The 20,064-nt window shown below is 35.1% G+C and overlaps 1 long non-coding RNA gene across 1 annotated transcript in view; it reads right to left on the reverse strand.

Moving 5' to 3' along the window:
* Nucleotides 1-17,805: 17,805 nt before the first annotated feature.
* LOC130540592 (uncharacterized) overlaps nucleotides 17,806-20,064 on the reverse strand; it is an 83,934-nt gene continuing 81,675 nt past the window's right edge. Inside the window, exon 10 of the long non-coding RNA XR_008954586.2 lies at nucleotides 17,806-18,236. This is a non-coding gene — a long non-coding RNA (uncharacterized LOC130540592). The remainder of the gene's footprint in view (nucleotides 18,237-20,064) is intronic.

Raw genomic sequence — 20,064 nt, forward strand, 5'->3', positions numbered from 1 at the left:
CTCAGAGCACAGGAAGGACATCCTAATCCTTCAGAGCAAAAGAGAAAGGTCCTTGAATACAGGGCCACAAGCGGAACTTTGGAAGGTAAAGAGGTTTAAGTGAAGGGGCTGAAGGTCATCTCAGGAAGAGAAAGAAGCTTATGGGAAGGCCTGAAGCTCTACAGAGAAGGGTTCTGTGTGAAGTAGGAGGTCAGGCTGTATAACAATTCAGAGCTCTCAACTTTAAGATTTCATTATCCAGTGTTTTGGTTTTTCTTTTTCTTTTCTTTTGGAAATGTGCTTAATGTTAAAACAAACAGATATATAAAAAGTAGTTACAGAAAAACAAGCATAGAAACAAAAACAAAGGAATTTGCTCTTAAATAAGGCATACAACTCTCACTGCTGACTGCTTTCCTTTTAGTGCCTTTACTAATCATTCCTTCCCATCTCAGGACAAGTGTCCTTAGACGTAGGTCAAAGGGTACAGTATTGACATTGTTTAGGATAAGTCTAAAGGTCTAATGTGCAGCACTGGGTCTATGATTAATGGTATTGTATTGAATACTGGAAATTTTCTAAGAGAGTAGATTTTAGCTGTCCTTCCCCCACATCCCACCCTCCAAAAAAGAAAAAGAAAAAGTAGCTATGTGAGATGATGAATATGTTAATTTATTCAACTGTGGTAATCATTTCACTATATATGTATGTCAAAACATCATGTTGTATACCTAAATATATATACAATTTAAAAAAGAAAGAAATCTGTGTGAGACTTTTCATGAGAAAACAATAAATAAAGGGAAACAAAGAGAATATATTTAACAAATATTTATGCAACAGTTGATTATTACATACAGTTATAGAAGTACAAACATGAAATAATGTATACTGGTTAAATGAATCACAACACATTCATACTATTTAATAGCATACAGCTTTTAAAAAGGAGTGTAATTTGTATATATTTTCATGGAAGAGGATATACGATAAATGAGTGAATAAAATTATTTATAGAAAAATGTATGTATAGTAGGATATCATTTTTGTTAAAAATGAAAAACAATTGTATAGCTGTGTGTGTGTATGGGTATAAGTTGATTTAGACATGAGTAAAAACATGACAACCAATTGTTAATGATTGTTGCTACTGTTGGAGAGATAGGAAGGAAAAGGTTCTAGGGATCTTATCTTTAGAAAAATTTATACACTTCACTTATTTTTACAAAACTCTTTTTAAAACATTTAAGTATAAAAAATATTGTCGTATGCATATTTATATAGTATAACATATACTTGTGTGTTTATTTGTAAAACATACCTGTCTGTAGACAAGTGTTATCTCTATCATCTTTCATCTATCTATTTATGTGTTCAATGTTTAAAAACCTTTTAATTTTCAATCCACTTTTTTTTTTTTTTTCTTTTGCCTGGGCCTGAACTTGGCTTATTTTTTCCCTAGGCCATGTGCTGATTTTCATGACCATCATATCTCATTGATTTTCCAGCTGTATGTTTGTTTCTTTGTTTGTTTAGAGACAGTGTCTCACTCTGTCACCCAGGCTGGAATGCAGTGGTATGATCTCTGCTCACTGCAATCTCCACTTCCAAAGTTCAAGTGATGCTCCTGCCTCAGCATCCTGAGTAGCTGGGACTGCAGGTATGAGCCACTACATCCAGCTAATTTTTTGTGTGTTTTTAGTAGAGATGGGGTTTCGCCATGTTGGCCGTGCTGGTCTTGAACTCCTGGACTCAGGTGATCTGCCCGCCTTGGCCTCCCAAAGTGTGGAGATTACAGGCGTGAGCCACCGCGCTCAGCCACCAGCTGGTTTTTATGTGACATATAAGCACAAGGGTCAACACTTTTATAAACAACTGACCATACAGTCAGCCATGCTCCTGAATCCACCAGTACTGGCACACTTCCACAGATTGACCCAGCTAATTCAATGCAACAGTTAGTAAATTCATCAAAACAGTTCTTCAGTTTACTTCTCTTTTACAAGAATTTGAAACATGGTACAGAAAAAAAATATTGTCTCTCAGTTAGCATTGGGTCTTTGCTTGACCACAGCCAGGCCATGGGCAAGGTGCTTTCCTTTCTTAAACCTGAGTTACACAATGCAGGTAATAAACAAAAGAGACAATGTATGTCAAGTTGCTTTATGAAAATGCAAGTTATATGCTAAGATATTTTATTATTTGTTGTACTCTATTTTATTATTTATATGAATATACAAGGAACTCTTGGAGGGTAAGGTTATGACTCATACCCCTGGGAAGCACCCCCTGCCATTTATTCAACAAATGTTTATTAAACATCAACTGTGTTCCAGGCACTGATTTTGATGCTGAGAAAATAATGGTATTACACCATTAAAGAGACACTTACCCTAATAAAGATTACCACATAGTGTAAGGACACACACCAAAACAAAATAAATAATTAAAATATGTAGCATTGTCTTGAATTAATTCCAAAATTCTTATTGCACAATCAATCACATTTTGTGATTTAATAGGTGCTTTCAGCGTTTTTTTTTCTTTTCTTCTAATGTTACACACACAATTGTTGCATCTCATAATCACTGATGTCCTAGATTTGATGTTTTATAGAGTACTTTGAGGGTTAAAATAGAAAAGAAATCAAAGGAGATGTTAGACTTACAGGGTTTCATAAGACTTTGGGGTCGAACTTCAAACAGAAGTCTGCATGAGCCTGAGCCACAGTTTTCTTCAATGCTGTTCTCTGCCATTTTCAGGAAACCTTGAGTAAGATGGTCCCTGCCATGGCTTCCCTGGATGCCTCAGAGTCTTCTGAGTGGTCATTATTCATAAAAAAAGAACTAAAACCTAATTAATTTTTCCAAACACTTGGATTTTTATTGTTACACTTTTTTTGAAAGCAGACCTACAAGAAGCTAAGATATCAGACATATATTTTAAATCACAATGATTTCTACCATTTATTAAGATTAACTCTTTGTGAGATAGTTTGTCTTAAATGCATTATCTCTAATTCTCACTACCATTCAAGGTATATGTTATCATATCCATTTTACAGATGAAGAAATCCAAAATCTGCAGAAGACAGATGAGGACAACTACAACATGACGTATTTGGGCCTCTGGAGCTATTTTCTCATTACCATACTATGATCACTATGAACCTTGACAGTTTTCCTGATATTGGGTCGCTTCCTGCATCATCAAGGAAACTATAATCTTATCTAGGGCCTTTAGTATGCTGGTCATAGCAAACTCAGCCAACTATGCTTACCAAAGCAAGGAATAAGCTCTTGAATTGTCGAAAGACTGGGAACAGGCTTTTTTTTTTTTCCTCTTTATAAAAGGGAAAGGTGGAGTTGTTCAATTCTTCAGTACTTTATTAATTAAAAATCCTAATAAAAGAATAGGCAAATTAGTCAAAATTTCACAGTACAAAAAAAGAACAAGGTTTTGAAGTGGATAAATGTAGATTCTAACTCCACCCCCTTACTTTTCATAAGGTACTTACCTCTCAGAACCTATCTCATCTGCTAATAAGAGAGAAGGCTGCCTGCCTTCTGTGAGAACCAAGTAAAAACATGTATAAAGACACCTAACCTGGTCTCTAAGAGACAGCTAATACTATTAAGGCAATCCTAGTGAGAAAAGGTTGTACAATGTAAAAGCTGTAGCAGGCAGTGTAATGCTCCCCAAAGATATCCACATCCTAATCTCCGGAATCTGTGTATGTGTGACATTACAAGGCAAAGGGGAATTAAAGTTGCAGATGGAGTTAAGGTTCTCATAAGCTGACTAAAACAGACAGATTATCCTGGGTTATATATGTGGACCAGTGTAATCACAAGGATCTTTAAAAGAGGAAGAGGGAATAAAATGTAAAAACCAGAGAGATGGAAACAGAAGAGGGACTCAGCCTGATGTTACTGGCTTTGAAGACAGAGGAAGAAGGCATGAGCCTAGAAAAGTGAGCGGCCTCTGGAAGCTGTAAAGAGAGAGCGGATTCTCTAGTAGAGCCTTGAGAAGGAACACAACCCTGAAAATGCCTTGGCCATAACCCCGGTGAGACCACTGCCAGATTCTCACCCCCAGAATTGTAAGACAATACATTTGTATTGTTTCAGCTACTAAGTTTGCAGTAACTAAATTTATAATATCAGCAATAGGAAACTCATACAAAAGCTAAGAGCCAGAAAATCTGGGTTCCACCTCTTGTTCTTCCCCTGTCTAGTTCTGTTATTTTGGAGAAATTTTTAAGCACTCCATGTCTCATTTGCCTCATCTGTGAAATGGAAATGATAATGCTAGCTACCTCATAGTACGGGGGACTAAAAGAGTTACCATATGTTTTAATCATTTAGAGTAGTGTTTGGCTATGGCAATTATTTAGTAAGTATTAGCTATAAGGGCTTTCTTAGAGGACAACAATAATGGTCTCAGCGACTTGGTTTCTCATCCTTTAAATGCTATAAAGTCTTACACATCTATATTTCTATGCCATTTATTGCATAAACTTGGAGAATGGTTAATGGAGCACAGAATTTACACCCAGGGAGGAAAATCAAGATCATGCTAGTAGGGAGAACAGAGGCAAAGAAAAAGAGGGCCCTCAGCTTTGATCATGAAAAAAAAAAAGAAAAAGAAAAAGAAAGAAAGAAAGAAAGGAAGGAAGGAAGGAAGAAAGAAAGGAAGGAAGGAAGGAAGGAAGGAAGAAAGAAAGAAAGAAAGAAAGAAAGAAAGAAAGAAAGAAAGAAAGAAAGAGAAAGAAAGAAAGAAAGAAAGAAAAGAAAGAAAGAAAGAAAGAAAGAAAGAAAGAAAGAAAGAAAGAAAAGCAAAGAAAGGCAGGCAAGTATGTAAAGAATTGACAACAATGGCAGACTCATTGCCGTTTTAAACCTAACATTTTATCACTCTTGCCTTTAAAGAACAACCCCGTTGCTTTCAATCATGGGTGTGGAGAATGCACATAATTATTTGGCATTTCAAAGAAATAAAATTTAAAAGAGCCGCTAAAGTTATCCATCCCTCTTTTCTAAACTTGAAACATCAAAAATAGATGTCCCTGGCATGATAACACACTGAAGTCATTTTGAAAGAGAATTAGAATTTCCATTCCTCATTTTCCTTTCTCCCCAGTAAGGTTCCAAGCAGATGGGAATATCAATTTAGTTACTTGACATTTAGAAGCATAAATGACTTAAGAGCTTTATGATCCCCTCTCATTGAAGCATATTTGATAACATCTGCCCAACATCTTACATTCATATCAGAGCCAACTATGATTTAACAAGAAGAGAATGGCTAGAATCCAGCACCCCAGGGTTCCATCTCTGGTTCTGATACTCACATAAGCAGCAGTAGGTACCTAATGATAACTAAAGCTTATTTTAGGGGCAGTTTATTTGTTTTTTTGTGTTTTTGTGTTTTTTTTTAATTTTTTTAATTTTTAAATTTTTTTATTATACTTTAAGTTTTAGGGTACATGTGCACATTGTGCAGGTTAGTTACATATGTATACATGTGCCATGCTGGTGCGCTGCACCCACTAACTCGTCATCTAGCATTAGGTATATCTCCCAATGCTATCCCTCCCCCCTCCCCCCTCCCCACCACAGTCCCCAGAGTGTGATATTCCCCTTCCTGTGTCCATGAGTTTATTTGTTTTTATCCTTGCTTAAATGCTATTATTAATACTAACTGAAAAGTTAGATAAATGGGATAGGTAATATTCTTTCAAAGAGAAAATAATACTGTTCATGGGAAAGTTTTTATTCAAAGCTTTAGGGGAAAGAAAATCTGTTCTACTTTAGATTGTATTAGAGATACTGCAAAAATATTGAATACTATGGCTAAGGATCTCATTCTTAAAGAATAAAAATTTCTGTTTTGTTATTTTTTTGAAGACATGTTACTGTCTTTACTAGAAATTCAAATTCTTTTTTATAATAAATCACAGTACTTCATTTATATTGTTACCTCCTCACTAATTATCAGACTGAAGCCTGGAACATAAAAATATATATAGTCTAATCTTTCCATTTTATAGTGTCCTTTTAAAGGAAAGAAGATCATTCCTGAGACATTTAAGAACTTATTGGGCAACCTCCAAAAGATAAGAGCCATAAAAAAATTAAGTAACATTAATCAAAATCACTTGAACAAATAGGGAGCAGGCATCTCCAGACCTAGTATTCACATCTCAGAGAAATATAAATCTCTCTTGAAACTTTGTATTTGGATATTGGCTAGGGAACAGCTTTAATTCCTTCAGAATTGTCCTCTCTCGGTATTACGTGTGAGTCCATGCGTGCCATGTCCTGAGAAACTATGCAAAGAGTTAGGACTGAATAAACATTTGCTGAACAGATTAATTCATTTATTGTTTACAGTGCTTTCTATTATATTGTTCTGGCTTGTAAGATTAAAGAATTTTCTTGTATATATCATCACATTGGAATTTAGTTTATGGAGTCATTTTGTTACATAAATATAATGAGACATGAAATTCTGAAACTTCAAGGAAACTTAAAGGTCGACTGATCTAATACCCTAATTTTCCAATGTGTAGAATGAGAATAACATTTCAGGGACCTCAACAAGTCCTCTAGTCAAAAGTTTGACAAAACACTTCATGAGACATGGTAATTCATTTTATGCCATGGACTCAAATTTAATATCAATGGTTTCATTCAGAAAATAGCTTTATGTTACATTTTAGTTGTTTAAAAATATGCATTTTTTTCTAAAATGTAACTCTTGAGATACTGATAACTATCTAATTGTCTTTAATATAAAAATGCATTTACGTGAATGAAAAATACACATATATATGTGCATACACAGATGGTTTCTGATTTTCTGACATATTGAATTTAATTTAAAATTTTAAAATTATATATTTACTTGGGGTTTTCTTATCCAATGTCTCTAGAATCCAAACTCCATAAACAGGGATCAAATGTATTTATTATCAAGTTCATTGCTTAGCACCTAGTAGATAATCAATTACTAATTGATTCTAAAAATGAATTAAAGAAGACGCAATGACAATTTGGATATTTTATTAAGATGGTCATGCCTTCTGTGATATCCAGGTATAAATCAGAAGGCCAAACCTCTTTGTTTTGTGATCGGGAAGAAGGTCAGGACTGGGGCAGGAGGGATGGCCTTGTGATGTATTGGTAAGTTAAAATGACGTAAAGACTCAGGACCAAAACATACCACAACAACTTTTTTGTTCCAATTTCAATCTGTCTCCTATCCTGGTTTAATATAATTTTGTTGACTTTTCAAAGCAACCCTCTGACAAAGATTTTCCAATAATCACTTGATATTTTACGATCTAGCATCTGTTCTCTCTCCTTGTTGTAATGATGCAATGTGCTAGGTGTCGCTTTCATCTCACCACTGGATATAGTTTGGAAGAACAGTCAAGCATAGGACACTGCTCATCCACAACTAAAATATGGGAAGATAGCCTAAGTTTGGACAGTTGTGTTCTCTTTCTTTGAAATTTAACAACAGCAACCAAAAGGCTGAAAATGTTTGGAGTGAATTCATAGCAATGGTAGCAGTCAAAGACGATGGCCAGTAATTTTTTTCAATTTGGATGACCAGAGATTCTCTGGTTCTCTAGCCTCCTTTATGTCTATTCCCATATCCTTCTGGTAACTCCATTCCTTCTTATGTCAGATTTAGTCAGTTTCTACTGCATACAATTAAGCAATTTTAATTAACACAGACCTTAGTGTTTGTGTAATGTGAAGGTAAGGACTTCTGAATCCCCACATCTGGATTTGTATATTTATTCTGTCACTGACCATATGATATTCAGGACATTCCTTGACCTACCTAAGCTCCAGTTTTCCCATGAACATAAGATAACTTTTAAAATTAACTTAAATTAAATCGTGCCTAGGCAGTATTAGGCATGCAGTAAGTATAGGAGATCTTTGAATAACATCCTTTCATTCAATGTCATTTCGTTGTAATATAGATGACAGAAAAAAAAAATGGCTACCAACAGGGGCCACTCTCTGTGTAAAGCCTGGTGGTTCCCTCCGTGTCTGCATGGATTTTCTCTGGGTGCTCTGGTTTCCTCCCACATCCCCAAAACGTGCACGTTAATTGTGTCTAAATGGTTCCAGTCCAAGTGAGTGTGGGTGTGTGTGCTTGCACTCTGCAAAGAAATGGGGTCTTGTCCAAGGCTGGTTTCTACCTTGCATCCTGAGCTGCTGGGATAGGTTCTGGACATCCATGATTTTTAACTGGAATAAGTAGGTAAATAATATCTCACTTGTTTTTATTAATTGTTTTAAATGTATGTATAGTTCACATGTATTTCCATGTTTAATATTGTAAGTGTTTTCATCTGTATTTAGAAGTATGGTGATGTTTTTATGATGAGAAATATGCCGCAGGAACTTAATTCTTCTTTATATCAATTAGCCTATGGTAAAATTATTTTCATTATATGTCATTTTGCTTAAAGTTACAGTTTACAAGAACCCATTGATGACTTTAAGTAAATACGCACCATACTCGATTGATGGTAGAAGGCTAATATGAATATCAAGAGTAAAATGACTCTTTATGTAGGTATTATAATCCAGGAAGAATTACAGTTAACAATGACATTCCTCCAAGTGTTTCTTGTAAGAGCCTTTCCAAGAGGTGCTAATCAGGCATTGATACAGCATTCTTTAATTTTGAGATGTACAGATTTTAAAAAACGTTTTCTAAACTCGGACTCACCTGACAGTCAATGTTTTCATTTAGTGAGTTAGTGTTCCTTTGTCCCTTTTTATTTCTCCCCTTAAGGTCATTAAGTTGGTGATGCACCTTACAAGCAATAGGACCCTAAAATAAAAAGTATGGTAACTGACAGGAGTGTGAGGTAAATTACTCACACACAAAACATGGTGTGTAGGACCCCACCCACACTCTTTCAGCCTAGCTACTCTCATCCAACCATAATGGAGAAAGCAATTCTAGTAATCTTACCTCCACATTTGAGTTGACCTTTCACTTGTCTTAAATAGAAACACAATTCTTTTTGCGTTCATCAGGGATTCTCTGTGTTCAAGCTTCTGTTTTTGTGGACTATTGTAGTTCAAGTTTATTTTAAGTTGGGATAACAGATAGTTGCTAATTAAAGTACATTCTTACTGACCTATGGTTTTTCTTCACATTTACTGCCTCTACAATCATGATCTTAGAGGGAATAAGGAAAAAAAGCACTCTCCTGCCGGGGCTGACTTCTGCTCAATGTTACATAAGCTATGTTAGCACTCACTGTTGGACATTGATTTTTTCTTTGGGAGAACAAAGGTGCATGCGTATATCTTGCCATAGGCCAACTTGCCTCAGTTTACCCACTTATTGAATGAACTACATAGTTGCTATTATGTATAAGGAATAAGTATGCTTGATTAATATTTAGGAGGCCAAAAGATCCAGAGACAAGCAATAAAGAGTCAAAGTGCATTGTTTTGTTGCTGTTTTTTTATTAATGTTGACTGAGAGGTATTGAGCCAACCAAGCACACGATGTTGTATTGATTTTCAAAGTGAGCACTTAACTGAGGCATCAACATTAAATCTAAACATAATCCTTTTGTGGGGGAATAAAGCATGATCTTTGTCTTCTAGCCAGGTTTCTTTGATGCAGGTTTATTTGAAGCATGAAGACCTTGGTCCAATGACTCTTTGAAGTTGCTCAATTCCAGTGTTCAAAGAGAGGATACTACAATGTCAACAACTGGCCTGTAAATCTTAAGAATTGATTTGAGGCACGTTATGATTCTGAAGTATGAGGAAGAAAGAAGAAGGATGGAATAATTTAAATAGTAGTGGTTTTAGAGTTATACAGATGTGGATTCCAAACCTTGACCTACCACTTACCTTAAGCAAGTTACCTGACAATTCTGAAACTGTTTCCTCACTTGTAAAATTGAGATCATGTGCATGTAAATTAAACACATGATTGTTTGTTGGAGTGCAATAAATGTTGGTTCTCTTTTTTCTCTGTTCTAAAAATGAGCTAGAAGCTATTAGCTATGGGAGGAAATACTTTCTATAGATCACAAGTGCAGAGGGAACATATAAGGACTGTTTAGGTTCAATGAAACATGAAATGGAAGAATATACTAGTACTTATGCAATCTGGAAAACTATAAACTCCATTCAAATACACTCTTCTTTTTTCATCAACTAAAAAGTCATACCAGTGTAATGAGGTCAGGTTATTTTTTTAGAAATAGTTTTTCAGTACCAGTGACTGTGGGTCATTGCCATCTATGAGTATTTGTCCCCAAATGCAGCACATGTAGCAATCGCAAGTTAGAGGTAGAAGGCTCTGCATGGAGTAGGTAAGAGTAGACATTGAACATTCCAAAATATAAAATATCAGGAATTGATAAAGGAATTATCATGCTATTTCAGAAGAAGACAGAGAAGACCTTTCTGGAATCAGCCCTTTGAAGAGACTAGAGGAAAGTGAAGAAGATAGCTGTGCGGGTATCTCAGAGATTACATTCCCTCCAAAGAGAAGAGTGAATGCAGCTAGAGCAGAACTGTGTAAAAACCAGGGAGGAACGGTGTGACTGGGGCATGGTAGACAGGGTAGAAGGATTAGAGATGACAGCTGAGACATGGTAGCAGTAAACAAGGTAAATATTATTCTAACTTCAGTAGCAGTCAATGGAGGTTTTGACCGGTGGAGAGATGTAATCTGACAACACTAGGAGTTAGTTGTGGTTGGTGTTTTGGAACAGAAGAGTGAACAGTGTTTTCTGTATTAGTCCATTCTTGCATTGCTCTAAAGAATTACCTAAGACTGGGTAATTTATTACTCTAAAGAACTATCTAAGACTGGGTAATTTATTTTTAAAAAGAGGTTTAGTTGTCTCATGGTTCCACAGGCTGTACAGGAAGCATGGCTGGGGAGGTCTCAGGAACCTTAAAATCATGGTGAAAGGTGAAGGAGAAGCAAAGTCCTACAGGGCTGGAGCAGGAGGGAGAGAGAAAAGGGGGGATGCTACACACTTCTATTTATTTTATTTGTTTATCATTATTATGATTTTTTAGACAGAGTCTTGCTCTGTCACCCAGGCTGCAGTGCAGTGGCATGATCTCTGCTCACTGCAACCTCTACCTTCCAGGTTCAAGCAATTCTCCTGCCTCAGCCTCCCAAGTGGCTGGGATTACAAGTGTGTGACATCATGCCCACTTAATTTTTGTATTTTTAGTAGACATGGGGTTTCACCACATTGGCGAGGCTGCTCTCAATCTCCCGACCTCAAGTGATCTGTTCGCCTCGGCCTCCCAAAGTGCTGGGATTACAGGAGTGAGCCACTGTGCCCAGCCCTACATACTTTTAAACAACCAGATCTCATGAGAACTCACAAGAATAGCAAGGAGAAACTCCATCCTCATGCACCAATCACCTCCCACCAGGTCTCTCCTCTAACATTGGGGATTACAATTCAACATGAGATTCCGGCGAGGACACAAATCCAAACTATATCAGTAGCAGAACTGGGACTGCCTTCATGCCCTCTGCCCACTCTACAGTAATAGTGGGAATTATGCCTTTACTGGAAACATCTGTACCTAGAAGGGAAAATAGGCAGAAGGGGAATGATACCATAGGAAGTAGTAGTCACTGTTTTATTCTATAAAAAATATAAAAATGTTTAAGGAGTAATTAAAAATACTGTGACATCTAAGTGTTTATGACACCTTGGACTGAAGTTTCTAGGACTAGCTGTGAATATTTGAGTATTTTATTAATAATTATATGTTTGTGCTTAAGGATTGGCACTGAATCTTAAGTCATTTTTGTATTCCTAGCTCTTTTTACAGAACCTGACACTTGACACACATTCAATAAATGGTAACTAAATTAAAGCACGATAAAGACTAATATTGGCACATGCACTAATTCCCAGTTGACAACTCAATTGCTTTCATAATTATTATCGTCTTACTTGATGATGAAGATAATCCTCATAGGAGGGCTATGCATCTTGTTATCCCACTTTAAAGATAAGATGGCTGAGGCTCAGAGAGGATAGGCAGCAGTCCAAAGTATGTAATTAAAAGCAACAAAAGTGGGACATAAGCACTAAATCACATTATCTCTCGCCATGATTCGAAACTACATTTCCCACAAGTGTCTTTCCTATGGTTAGTTCCTGAGCTAACCCTGAACTCTGTCAGTCTGTATCTCAGAATTAATTCCAGCTAGAATCTATCTACCACCATCTCACGCACATGAAATGGCTGAAAGTCAATGCATATAAAAAACATCCTCTGGGTTTAGAAACAACTGCGTGGAATAAAAGTCTCTGTCAATTTTCAGATGTTAGCAACACATATTTTTCACCTTTAATATGTTAAAACAAGGATCGTTCAGCATTAACTGAGCACAGTAGACACTGAATGAAGACTCTGATAGAACAGACTGCCAACTACCCAGGGTATTTATATACATATGCAATAACCTAGAACTGTGAAAAGGCTTTTGAATTTAGTGGCAGGTAAGAGAGTTAATTACTTGTCAGTTTCTTGACTGTTCATTCTACTATGGCAAAATTGTAATTTTTTTTCCTCTATGGTTTTTGTCACTCTATCAGACACCAATTGTTGACCAATTTTCATTCAAAGAGAACGTGTTAGTTTCTCTCAATGGAAACTTATACCCTGCCTCTTAATAGATTTTGCAAAGTGCCAAACTTGCTTTTGGCTCACAGTTGAGACCCTGGGAAGTCAGACTCATTATGGAATGAAAGTTTAAGCAGCTTTTTACCTACTGGAAGTCTCTGGAGGCAGAGCCATCACTCCATCTAATCTCCTCCCATCATCAGTGACTCATGGGGTCTCATTATCTTGTTTAGTACTTCAAATCTGAAGCAATTGTGCTCATACCAAGGACACTGCTCTTTGCCACCAAGTAAAAAAGATAGCAAAAAAAATGTGCTAGTGTTAGCAGGCAATGCAGTTGTACAAAGAAAACTGACACACGAATCATTTATCATCATCAATAGGACCTGTCAAAATGGAGTGAAAGGGAAAATCTTTAGAAATTTCTTCCAATGTGCTAATGATACTTCTGTCCAAGATTGAAGGGGAGCCTAATGCTCCTAATATTAATTTGATTTTGAAATTTGATGCAATTTGGTTAACCACTCAACTCAAAGGTTCAGAGAAGGTGAGGTTTTACATATTTACTAAGCACACACAGAGAATTTACTACTAAGCACACACAGAGAATTTACTATGTGCTCTACCCTACAGTATGGAATTTAGAAAAATTTAAAGTATTTAAATTTAGAAATTCTTCATCCCTTTCTTTTCTGTACAGTTTCCTCACCTTCTCTTTCTCCTTTCTCTTCTTTATATTTTTTTACATAATATTTATATAAATCTCCAATATTCAGTTTTTACTATAAACAGTACTTTACAACCCTACCCTTACTCTAGGGGATGTTTAGGGAAAAAATCCAAACCATATTTATTTTTTATCAGAACTTTAATGAAATCGATTCTAAACGTGTTGCCATAAAATATTATTTATTGAAATATATTAATTTCTGCTGAGAGGCAATTATTTCAACTTTCAATCAATTTTAGAGTTCTTCCTTTATATATGACAGATCCTTATTGATATGTTTTCTGTACTATCAATGAGAGGGAAAATAGTTGCTGAAACAACCATTATAAAAATAGTTTAAAAGAGTTTATGTATTTGAAAGAGTCCTGCTTATTAGAAGAAGAATAAGGCATTAAATACCCTTTTCCTCCAATAAGTGATTCTTCCAGGCACCTGTGAGGAGATAAAGAAAATGATTTGTGTTTTTCCTTTTCATCTATTGACATCATCCTTTTTTCTGACTGGTAAATATAAACAAGTTGGAAAGCAAGGACGAATTATAAGAAGGCTGGTCTAAGCCTGCTCCCCAAACTGCAGAAAAAGAGCTTGATACTGAAATGAAACTATAAATCAAGGAGGGATAGTGTTCTCTTTTTTGGAAGACTTAGCTTCTCAGCTAATATGTCCTGTTGTGATGAAATTTGAATATAACAAAGTGACTGTTATTCCTGCTAACAAAATCTTCTAAGGGAAGATGTCAGGGTGGAGGGGAAAGGGTGAAAGTTTGTAACGCTTTACCACTGTAGCGGATACTCCTGTCTTCCTGTACGTGAATGTATTGAATTGTAGTGACACAGCTGACAAAAAGAGTTATGTCTTTTCATGAGCTTGTATTTTTTATTGCTCACATTGCTCTTGAAGAAGAAAAAAATACAGGTGAATTCAATAAGCTATAAATTTTCCCTAACATACAGTATGATACTGTCTTCTGGTGGAAGAGAAGGCAAAGGGGGCACAAAGTGCCTCCCTACTATGAATGGAACATGTATCTGGGAGAGAAAGCGAGCGTTAAAATACCTAGACTTCTATCTGTCCTCCCCAAAATGAGACTCTCCCTTTGCAGTTCCAAAACATGCCAGCAATCTAGAGAAATAATGATGGTTACCAATATCACTGAACCAATAACTCTTTCTTCCTAAGATGTTAATTTTGTTTTCAAGTAAGCCAGCCACACTAGGAAAAGTATGCAATGCCATGTTTACATTATTTTTAAAGAAGACAAAAACAGCATCCAAAAGTATTGGAAAATAAATCTAGTTTAATACAGAAGCACACATATTTCTCAATACACCCTCCTATAAATTGCCTTTAATATACTCACAAAGATATAAAAAAGGGCAAAAGCTAACAACTAGACTATAAATGAAAAAATAAGACCATAATGCAAGGTGTAAGGGGAAATCTCGAATATCAACATAATCAATAAAGATGAATTTAGAAGAATATTTTAAAATTATACATGCAAAAACTATGCATGTATATATATATGTGTGTATATATATGAGTTTTGAGCCAGAATAGCCCAGATGGCCATAAGAAGCTCTAAAAGTAGTTTGATTCACTGTCCTCCCCCACAATTCTGCACTTCCCTAAAACAAATGTATATATCTATAACTATATCTATATCTATATCTACCTACCTACCTATCTACACACACAGCGCATACACACACATTGCATACACACACGTCTATACACAGATACACATATATGCATATATACCCATATATATTTATTTTTCTGTTGTGTGGAGAGTAATTTCTGAACAGCCAGGTGTATTTCATTCTGTCACTTGTTCCAGACTACCTTTCCTATTTCCCATAGGTTCCTGTCTTACTATGTACATCTATTAAGAGACTATGTATTTATAAACTTTGCTTTAGTAACAAATGGCCACAAAATCCCACTGGCCTAGAACAACAAAGATTTATTTCTCACACATGTTACATGTCAGCTGCAAGTTGATGATGGCTCAGCTGCAGCTCTTTTCAACTCAGCTGTATTCCAGAGATTTTCTTTATAATGGGATCTTGCTGAAGAAGCAGCTTCAGTATGGAGGATAATATTCTTGTGGCACAGGAAAAGGGTGAGAGTTGAGAAGATTTAGCACTGACCTTCAATTGACATATTGCAATATGAAGATGGCATATTTTTTTCTCTACTAAGCCCCTGAGATTTTGAAATCACTTGTCAATATTTTAAAAATTGACTAAATAAAAGTTTGTTCTTAGATATGGGAACCAGTTAAAAAATAATTCCCAAAATATGTAACATTGGCTTCAGCGCTGGATGTTGAACAGGGAGGAAATTGTTAATGAAGATTAGCAAAATTATTTGTGTTGGACTCTATTCCTTTCTCTCCCCAACTTAGAGTGTTATGCAATGGAAAAATATTTTACATGATTTCCTAAGTTAATTGGGAAGGCAAATAGCATTTCATGGCTTTAGGCAAAGGAATAGCAAAATTGAATTTTTCCAGTTTTCCTTAATTTTTATTAGGTGCACTTGTTATTCAGCACTAGAAGACTAACAGTAACAGAAGGCATTATAATATTTATATGTAATTTGTAAAATGTACTGAGCTTGGGAAAAAAATTTGTGTAAGCAAAGGACAGACTCAGAGTACTCAAGGAATAATGTATGAAAACAGGTTCATGCCCTGAACATAATGTCAAAGAGACCAAGTATCATTTCTTTGAAACTCCTTTACACACAGAACGCTGTATTTTCCAGGCTCCCTTGCATTTAGATGTGGCCATGTGACTAACTTTAAGCCAATGGGATTTTGAAGGAAATGATTTACACCACTTTAATGCTTGGCCTCTAAAGCCTCCCCATGGATGACCTGTGTCATCCATGAATGACTGATCCTGAATGACTACAGAGAGCAGCATCCCTTGTCAATGCCTGCTGATCAAATTTCATATCAAGATAGATAGACTTCTATTAAATGAAATTATGGAGACTAAGAGTTGTAGCACATAGCAATACCTTATCTAATGTTCATATTGGAAACATTATAATTGCCTAAGTACTTCACAAGTGACTGGGCAGTTGACTATTTTTAACTAAAAACAAAATCAAAGTGTGGGAGGTTCTTAAAGGAGCAAGAAGTATTAAACTTAGATTTTTCCTTCAATGTTAACTAGAGTAAAAGGGAAAAAAGTGTACATTAATTTTATGTGATTCTCTACAAAAAAGATCCTGAAGCCAAGAAATTTGTAAAAGATGGCCTCTCTGTGAGCTATCTTAAAGATTAAACACTCTAAGAATCCAGGTGCTCAAAACAAAACCAGGTATCTGCAAACTACAGCACAAGAACCAAGTCTGGCCCACTGCCTGTTTTTGTAAACAAAGCTTTATTAGAACACAATCATACTTATTTATTTATGTACTTGCCTATGATTGCTTTCACACTACCACAACAGAGGTGAAGAAGTTGCAACAGTCTGCATACATTGGAAAGCCAAAAATATTTACTATCTGGACCTTTATGGAAAAGTTTGCTGATTCCCAAATACAACAAAACAAAACCAACAATCTGATTAATATCCTACCTTATTTGTCCGTGAAATATGTTATTTTATGTTAAATATGCTTGTTTTTACAAGAAGGGCATTATTTAAAAATCCCTATCTTTTGAAGGGGAAAACGCTTTGATTTAAGAAACGTAAACCCAAGTAAGTTTCTACTTCTTTGTGAAGGTAAGAAAAAGTTGTCATCTGATATTTTATGTGTCTGATAATTGCAAAAACTCCTGAGGAAAAAAAAACTTGATGTATCACAGGAAAGAAATAATGTATTTTGGTTATATACATAGGATTTAGAGATAGCCTGACTTTGTAGTACAGATTACTCCATCAGCTCTATAGTTCCTCGATGTCTTCATGTCCAAAATAGGTTTAATAATAAAGAAACAATGTGTATTAAAGTAGGTAATTCATAAAAGATACTTAGAACAGTGCATATCAAAGAAGAAATGATCAATATATTTGTTATTTTTTTAAGAGAGCAAGAAAAAATAATGCACATCAAAATTCGAAAGCCACAAATCATAACATGAAAATTTTTAAGAGCAGTGAAACATAGTACTCAATATGCAGTTTATCATTAATAACCTAGGTAACATTGGGTAGAAGACTGAATGCAAAAACAGTTCTAAATCAGAAGTATTTGATATATAATATAAATAATAAAATCATTCCGTAAGCTTTAAAACAATTAAATTGTAATATAATGTGATAATAGAAAACAGAGAAAGGAAAAATGCCTGAAACTATTTTTAAAATTCTGTGTCTTTCTTTCTCTCCCTCTCTATCTATCAATCTATCTTAAGCAAACATCTTTTTCTAAAACAATATTCAGTGCTGATGGCATGTTGATAAAGACATATTAATTAATATATATTTATTAATTTATTAACAATTACATTTAAGTCTGTAATCCATCTTGAGTTAATTTTTGTATAACATGTAAGGAAGGGGTCCAGCTTCAGTTTTCTGTATATGGCTAGCCAATTTTCCCAGCACTATTTATTAGATAGGGAATCCTTTCCCCATTGCTTGCTTTTGTCAGGCTTGTCAAAGTTCAGATGGTTGTAGATGTGTGGTGTTATTTCTGAGGTCTCTGTTTTGTTCCATTGGTCTGTATGTCTGTTTTTGTACCAGTACCATGCTGTTTTGGTTACTGTAGCCTTGTAGTATAGTTTGAAGTCAGGTAGTGTGATGCCTCCAGCCTTGCTCTTTTTGCTTAGGATTGTCTTGGCTATACAGGGTCTTCTTTGATTCCATATGAAATTATAGTAGTTTTTTCTAATTCTGTGAAGAAAGTCAATGGTAGTTTGATGGGAATAGCATTGAATCTATAAATTACTTTGGGCAGTATGGCCATTCCCATGACAACAACGATATAAATATTTATATATTTTTAATTCTTACATATATAAGATATGTATACATTCAATTGAATACATATATTCAATTCTTACATATATGTATATATAGATACACTATATATATGTGGGTATATATATATGTATAAAATACATAAATATTTGTATTTTCTGGTGCTGCTCTGAAGAAATTATTTTCCAATTACCATGGCAATGACTGGCTAACTTTATAGCTGGGTATGAGATTATTTAGAGAATGGTTGCACTGATATTTATCTTGAGCTGAATAGCTGAATAATTGGAATATGCCGTTCTGAGTAGTTCAAGCCAGCTGACTACAACTTCTCTTCTTATTTTTCACTAAAAGTCTTCGGTATTTCATACTATCATTGTTATTTTATTTTTAAACCAAATGATTTTGCAAAATGTCTGGCACATCTCTTCTCCCATCTGGAATCAAGAGACACTCAAAGGTTAAAAATTAATCCTACTTGAGCAAAAGATGGGTTTGTTATTCTGGTTACTCAGTCTTCCTGATGAAGATGTTTTTTTCTGGACAGCTAGATCATAAGATAAAAATAGCCATGAGATGCTATTGACCAGACTTTGTTCTCTCCTTTGAGAAAAAGTTGATTTTACTTTTAGAAGAAGCCTATTCAGGGACTCTACAACTGCGTTGTTTTTCTAATTCAGTATCCTTTTTTGTTACTTTGATGTAAAATTTTTCCGCAAGAGGACTATCCATAATTTAATTATTATTTTTTTCTTCTTATATCTAATTATATTCAGCAGGAAGGAATCTGCCGGCAGAAATAAGCATAGTAACCTTCTCATCTGAGCTGAGAATTGGGAGTATTGGGAAACATACTCTAAACATACTTTCTTTCATAGATTCCTCAGCCTCCACGGTATGCGGCTACTACATTTATATTTTATGTGTATAGATGTATGTTGTTTAATAATGTATAGAGGTGGATACACTTGCAACAAGGCAATGCGATGTTCTCATTTGATCTACTTTGGTAGAATCACTCTCTGTCAGGAAATTTACTGCGATAATGTGCACAATAAATATTTAATAGCATTGGAGACATCAGAGTCTATTTTTCTTTGAAGAGTGCTTAATTATGTCAATTTCCTGTGATGAGATGCTAAAGTCAGTATTATTTGAATTTGGAGTAACTAGGTAGAGATGACGAAATCCTTGCTTGTGGCTCCCCTTCCACAAAAAGTCAATGTGCGTAAGTTTAAGCAGGCAATATAGCAGAACCACAATCTTGTTAATTTGGGTCACACTAATTAAATATTTGTGATACTTCAGCTGTGCTTGAGCTAAAGTTTACTAGTACTATCAACGAAGAGAGGGTTGGTTAAGCCAAACATGAGAATAAACAACACAGGATTTTAAAAGTTACATCTATTTTTACTGTGTCCTCTATATTCATGTAATTTGATAGCTTTTTATTTGCCTATATAAATTTAGATATATAGATTATTTGCCTCCATGTTAGGTTGAATCATAGGTTGACATTTGATAATTTTGGCCTAAATATGGGCAATTTTATATGGGTCAATTTATAAGCTTTAATCTTCTCAGTACAGAAGGTCTGATGACAGACAAAGCAATATTTCTGTCAATTCCTTGTAGATGATGACAGACCATGCTATATTCTTGCTACGTTTTTCTTACATTATCACTAGAACATTCTAAGCCAAGACCTTAGATGATGGAAAAGTTGATAGGATAAGCAACA

The sequence above is a fragment of the Pan paniscus genome, chromosome 9 (assembly GCF_029289425.2).
Source record: "Pan paniscus chromosome 9, NHGRI_mPanPan1-v2.0_pri, whole genome shotgun sequence".
In the NCBI taxonomy this organism is placed as follows: Eukaryota; Metazoa; Chordata; class Mammalia; order Primates; family Hominidae; genus Pan; species Pan paniscus.